This window comes from Lepeophtheirus salmonis, chromosome 5 (genome assembly GCF_016086655.4).
Source record: "Lepeophtheirus salmonis chromosome 5, UVic_Lsal_1.4, whole genome shotgun sequence".
NCBI classification, from domain to species: Eukaryota; Metazoa; Arthropoda; class Copepoda; order Siphonostomatoida; family Caligidae; genus Lepeophtheirus; species Lepeophtheirus salmonis.
The window spans coordinates 17,342,217-17,349,346 of NC_052135.2; the positions used below are offsets into that span (position 1 = coordinate 17,342,217).

The 7,130-nt window shown below is 29.2% G+C and overlaps 1 non-coding gene across 1 annotated transcript; it reads right to left on the minus strand.

Annotated features, from left to right (window-relative positions):
* Positions 1 to 1,494: 1,494 nt before the first annotated feature.
* On the minus strand, positions 1,495 to 1,576 carry TRNAS-UGA (transfer RNA serine (anticodon UGA)). Its single transcript has one exon. It is a non-coding gene; the product is annotated as a tRNA-Ser (tRNA).
* Between the last annotated feature and the right edge of the window lie 5,554 nt (positions 1,577 to 7,130).

The window sequence follows — 7,130 nt, forward strand, 5'->3', positions numbered from 1 at the left end:
CAAAGCTCTTCAAATGACAGTTTTTTTAAAATATTTGCGAACGATGTATATTGGAATTGAAGAATCATGAAGGGCAGAAGCTTTTGATGAAGTCAAATAAAGACGTTAAGCCATTTATCTGATAATAAAGTTTCGGATGGTCTGAAGTTACTTGAAGGAACTCATTTTTATTCTTGATTCTTACGCTTAAGTGGTGGGATTATTGTGTTCTACAAGTGGAAGAACCAAGTCCGGTATCAATTCCCACGACGATGGCATCTCTATTCATATTTGTTTTTATTGTTCAAGAAATAAAAATAGACATAATTTCACAAATAGACAATGTATTACGAAATTAATTTATAAATTAAACAAAACTTAAATCTCATAAAACTAAGACTCAGACTTGTAAAAAAAAGCCACTTGGAGTGCTTCGTCTGACAGACATAGTATAATAGAGTGTCAAAATAGGATATCAATTATGAATATAATGTATAAGCAAACAATAAGATAAGGTAAATCATTATTATTTGATTCATATCAGCTATAATTATTGAGCAGTATTTAATGATGGATAGTAGTTACAGTGGTTTTATCTAATGTGTTTCATACAAGTCGTATATTAGATCTGTGGTGATTGAAAGTGAAACTCTTATCTTCTTGAATCGATCAGCAATATTGATTTTATTTTTTAAATGTACCTAGATACTACCATCGACTAAAGAATTTGTTTTGTGAAAGTTGAATTCTCAATCTATGTACATAACATATGTACCATTTCCTTAGAGAAAAACAAAACCTTTTTATTATGAAAAAACAAATAAACAAACTTTTTGACTGTACATGGGTGTACATATATCGAAAATGGATTTAATTCCACAAAGAGGAGGGTATACATATTAGCAATCGGAGACTACTTATTCAAAACGTGACATCATTACTCAATTTCAAATCCATCCATTTACATTTATATATATTTTTTTTCTTTTCTTTAGACATAATTTGTGGACTATCTATTCAAAAGGATTCGTCATGCAGATTGAGGACTACTTTTGTCCATATATACTACCACCAGAGTTGATCATTGTATTATAGGATTATATATATTATGTTAAATATACATTTGAAGCAACACATTATGAAGGAGTTCATAGAATATGTACATAATTATCTTTCACGACTGAATCTTTGCTTTATCTGCGAAAGATATAAATATACTATTGAATTTCAATTGTAGTCTTCTCGTGATATAATCAAATATATTTATAATATTTTTTCACCAGAATGCTTATCAGTGTATGTAGACGTAAATTTTTCTGACTGGGAAAAAGATCTCTTCAAGGGGGGGGCATGTTCTTAAGCTTTTAATACTAGAAATTATGTTTGAATGGGGTGACTAGCTCATAATTATTTACTTCTTATTTTAAGAAGAAAAAAAAATTGAATGTTTTTTTTTTTTTTTTTTTTTTTTTTTTAATACAAAAATTTGACATAAAATTCAGCAAGAAAAATATTCGCAGTCGGCAGGGTTCGAACCTGCGCGGGGAGACCCCATTAGATTTCAAGTCTAACGCCTTAACCACTCGGCCACAACTGCTGACATAATGTGTTAATATAGTTACTTTATATTATACTTTAAAGTAAAAGTAAAATGAGTTCTTCTAGAATTACGATGAAACTGGATATTTTATAAATCAGATAATGTAATAACTCCATTAGAAAAATAAATAAATAAGTGAAAAGATATGAGTATATTACAATAAGGAGTGTAGATATTATTAATATCACATTGTACACATAATATGGACTCCAATTGTGCATATATATAAATTAAAATCAATTCAATGTTGAATAAGCTTATAATAATTAGATTATAAGGAAAGTAAAAATAGACATTTAGAAAGACAAAATCAAACAAAAATTAAAAAAAAAAAGATCTAAATTATATTTTGTAAATCAAAATATTATAACTCCCATTTATAAGACTTTATTTTGGTTTTAACTGAGTCTTTCAAAAATATTTTTTTTTTAACTATGACGTTTAATGGCAATTTGCAGCGTCTTATATAAACTATCAAAATAATGTATTTATACATGGCAAGGCAATATAACTTACTTTTTCCGAAAGGAAATAAAACAAGTTTTATTTATCAAATAAGTTTGATCTTTGAAAACTTTGTTTTACAAAGTTTTCAAAGATAGTTAGCATCCCCATTGTTCAACAACTAAATAAACCGAACTTCTGTATTCATATACCCGTAGATTTTTTAATTGTTTTTTTTTGTTTCTCTTGCAATAATTTTTCATTAATAGGTTTTAGAGATACAATTTGTCTACACAAAAGATTCAAAATGCTATTAGCAACATATATCATTTGATAATTGTAGATGATTAGTTGATTAAGTAATTATCTATTTGTAATTACTCAAAGACCTTAAAAATGTTGATTTTTCTGTAATTAATTCTGTTCCAATTACTTGATTTGGACTAACCGCATCAATTTATAATTCTAGCATAGCACTGGATCTGATACAACTATTTTTTTCTCTTTAGTATTATTATTTGAGGAGTTTTTTTGCGTTCAAATAATTTTTCAAATTATGAAAATGAATGGAAAAAATTGTTGAACTGAAGCAATTAACTAATTTTCATAAATCACAATAATACAAACTCAAAAAGCTTAATTTAAATTAGTTCAATGTTATAAAATATTCTGTCAATTTTTTTTTTTTTTTTGGTAATATTTATTTTAGGTGGCAAACGCACGTTCATCACTTCTCCAACGCCTTATAGGGACTCACTGTATTCCAAAGAAAATCTCAACTGTACGACTACTTTTACAGTCTAATTGCCACACTTAATAAATAAAGAAACTATATTGCTGTACCTTGTAGATGATTAGTTAGTTTAAGAATATCAATAAGGTATAATTAATAGTCCTTTTTAAGAAAATACCTGTTGATAAACGATAAACATATATAAGAGATCAAAATGATATTTTTCAAAAATAAACAATGGACAGTTTGATTGCATTTACCCTCAAAAATCAACCATCGTATGTACTCAACGAACAAAACTTTAATTTAATGGACCTTGAAAAAATATAGATAATTTAATGCATGCGACCTTTTTAGGACCTAAAAATAAACAAGGAGCAAAGAAACAAACAGTTGTTGTTTTTTTTGTTTAAATAATAAAAACTCTGCGTGTGTCAACGCTTTCTATTCAATTAAATTTATCAGAGATGCATTTTTTTGGTGCATCCAAAAAGATTTATTTGTTTCTCACGTCAGCTTCAACATGACAAAAATAAATAAAAATCTATTTTGGGTGTGGATAAGGGATCGAATAAAACCTGAATTAAATAAATATCCTAAAAATATACACCAGATAACGTGGTCAAAAACCAAATGTAAAAAAATACCCAATAACCTTGATTCTTTGATAAAAATAAGTCAAGGGAAGTAAAATAAATCCCAGCCAATATATCTTAGACTGGTATTTTTGCCCGAAATAGTATGTATAGAAAGAGGGAATCCAATTCAATTCGAGTTATTTCTACTTCATCAAAGACCATCTATTAATAGTACCTTTGTACAATACAGTGCCCAAAAAAACTCCTTTCCTTTTCTATTTGATATCAGTTAAACAATTAATCAAATTTTCCTCCTCTAGAGCAAGAATAACAAGTCACAGCCTTAAGTTTAAACATAAGGCTGTAAAATGTTGGGACTAATGGGACATTTGATACTTAAATGCAAATTAGAAAAAGTACTTTTTATAAGTGTTATTGAATAATTTTGTCTTTTAGGAAAAAGATGTAAATTTGTTGTATAAAAATTTAGTATGTCTAATGCGAAGCAAATCCGAATAAAAGAACAAAACGTGAAGAATTTTGACTCTACATGACTCTCACCCCTACTACAACAAGTCTTTAATTTTCAAAGCTGTACAAATGCAGTACAAAGTGTACCCAAAAGGCCATACATAGACAGAACGATTCCAATCCCATTCGAGCTCCCTCCGCTTTATCAAAAAAACTTCTATTAATACATTATTCATGGAGAAAATTACTTTTCTATTCAGGCAAACTAATTGTGACTTCCCTTCCCTTTTCTTTCACAAATTTTTTATTGATTTATGTTGTGTATGTATTGTACTCATATTGAGTAAGTAACCTCAAGCAAAAAAATAAAGTCAAATATAGTCCCATTCATTTTTCTTTCCTTTTTAATTAAAATCACGTGCATGATCTAATTAAATTGATCAACCACAAAGGTAGCAGTCAACAACCATTGGTTTTTCCTTCCCTTATCATATTTCCTCCTTCTAATCAAATAAGGAAAAAAGATGTTTAACTTTATATATTATGTACTTCTAAAAATAATAACAAAGTTCTCATTATAAAAAAAAATGCTACCATTTTGACAATTTTTTAAAGGAAATTGGGATTCATGATAATGATATGATACATAGTCAAGTAGGACCCATTGAGAAAGAAGTCCATGGATGCAACAAGATGGGTAAATGATTGAGCAAAGGTTATAACAGCTGACAAAACGGGTATAGTATGACTTCATAATTGTCGGCAAGTACAACTAAAGAAATTATATTTAACTCTGATGCTGTAATAAAAAGTTAAGCAATCGATTTATTTCTTTAGCTCACATAGAAATAATAATGCACAAGAGATGAAATTATTTACAGAATACAAGCTTAATTCGTTCCTGGACCGGAGTTTGTAAGTGAAAAGCAATTTGTCCAAACAAAAAAAAAACTCAAAGTAGCTCTAACATTCCATTATCAACTGTTGATTAGCTCGTATCTTAATAAAAGTTCATATTTTAGTGGCACTCGTATCTCAAGATTTTACCATTTTGCCACAGTTGACGTTCGTTGCTGAAGACTGAAGATTTTCATTTACTGCAGTTTTACTATATGCAAATTATAAATTGGTTTTCCTTAGTCGTTTCTAAGTATTTCTTTATCTATTGTAGTAGATATTAGAAATTATTTTCACAACTCAAGTACAGTCGGGACATACTACACACAAACTATCCCAAACCCGGTTAGGCTTATTATCTTCAGGTAAATATAAGCATTTCGTTTATTTATTAGTAGTTTCATGAATATTTATTGATATTTACAGACATGACGTCAATAGTAAAAATTTATAAAACCAGAGATAAAGTAAAAAATACATCGAATTCTGCCAAAATTACGACAGCTTTAGTATTTATTGAGAAATGAAGTCTCTGCGATATGATAATGGCAGAAGAAAATAGCTTATTCAACTTATAAAAAAGAGCGAATAGATTAAGAAAACCAGATTAAAAGGCCTTAAAATTGAATGATTAAAGTTCAATTATTAAATGACGTCCTGACATTTTCATTATATATTTTTTTTCTTTACTCTAGTTCGTATCCAAATCTTAATGCTGGGGTTCGGTCTGAAAAACCTAGACTGGTCTGTTATGGTTTTTAGTGGATCAAACTAATTCGGTCTTTTAAAGGAGTTCCGCTCGATTAGGTCTTATTTAAAATTTGGTCTAGACAGTATCTATAGAGGATTTTAGATGACCTCATGTGTGTTTTAAATTTGTATACATTGGCCTAGAATAATATCATTTGAAGTTAAGTTAGTGTTGCATAAATCATATTTGCACAACTAATGAATCAGGAAAGGAAAGAAAATCGGCCCATAGATTGAGAACGAAAAATTGGTCCACATTTATATTGAAATTGAAAAAATTGATCCACGTTATGATAAGGATTAAACATGGGCTTAGACCTAAGACATTCTGGACCGAAATAACTGTCCAAATTGGTAAAGATAGAATCAATTAAGATCGAGCCAAAAAATAAGGTCTTACACTGAGTCTCGACACAACTATAAATATAAACTTTTAAATTCATACTTATTCTTTTCTTGTCAGTGCAGCTGTCGTTTCTCACTTATGCCATGTGTGAGTCTCGTCCTCTTATTATCCTATTGTTTTGTTCATGTATAAATCCCATTGATCGATGAAAAAGTGTTATTAGTCACGTGGACTGTTTTTATTTATCTTTTAGAAATGATTCGGATGGGTGTTTATTTAATTTCATGATTAAGTTAATACATATATTACTTTAAAAAGAATACATAGATGATCTGTGGAGATATACTCCATTTATGAGTATATAGGTATATGTACCTCCTTCATGATTTATGATTACATTTAAAAAAAAAATGAAGTAGGTACAAAAATAAATACAATGAAAGAACATCCTTCCTTCTCCTTTTTTTTAGCTAGAAATGATTTCCAGCTCATAATAATTATTAACTCACAAAATTTGCTTGCTTGCTTGTTAATGTTATGATGATGATAATGGTGGACTCCGGATGTTCTTTTTAATATTCTTTTACATATTATACAAATTTTGAGGAGGTAGATAGAGGAAGCAAAAACAACTTCTCATCATCATCAGAGAAGGAAACTGAGGAAGAAGGATTTTGATAATGGCTCTATTAATGCCAGGCTTGGACACGTTCAAACTTTTTCAACTCATCCGCTCATTTCTGGAAAAAAATTAATTTCAGACGCTCCTTAGTTAATTACTTTACGTTCAGCCATTCATTTTTTTAACCAAAAACAAGACCATATGATCAATTTTCGTCCAAATTTAGTTCGAAAAAAAAAAATAGCGAGAGATTACTTGTGAGATACCACAGACAAGGTCACTTTACAGTTTTTCCTCGTTAAATAAGCTATTTTCCATTACTTTTGTAGAGTTTACCCTGTGAGTTCATGGAGGTAGGGTAGTAATTTATGAAGTTATTCCTGATAACCTCAGCCCCTCTAGAAAATAAAAATATTCTCTTAGCCAACTAGAATTGATCATGTGTTGTTCATTTCGCTACTTGATTTTAAATTTGATCCTGGAGTAAAATACGTCTACGGTGAACAATAAAAAGGTACAAAGCATAGATACTGCTCAAAAATGTTTACCGTTAATCGATCCCCCCCCGGCCTAGGCGCAATCGAACGGAAAGAGTGAATGTCCCCGTTCAGCCACTTATTTGTTAATTAATTTACGTTAATCCATTCATTTTTTTAAAGCAAAACAAAGACCATCTTATCTATTTTTGTCCAAATTTAGTTCAATTTTTA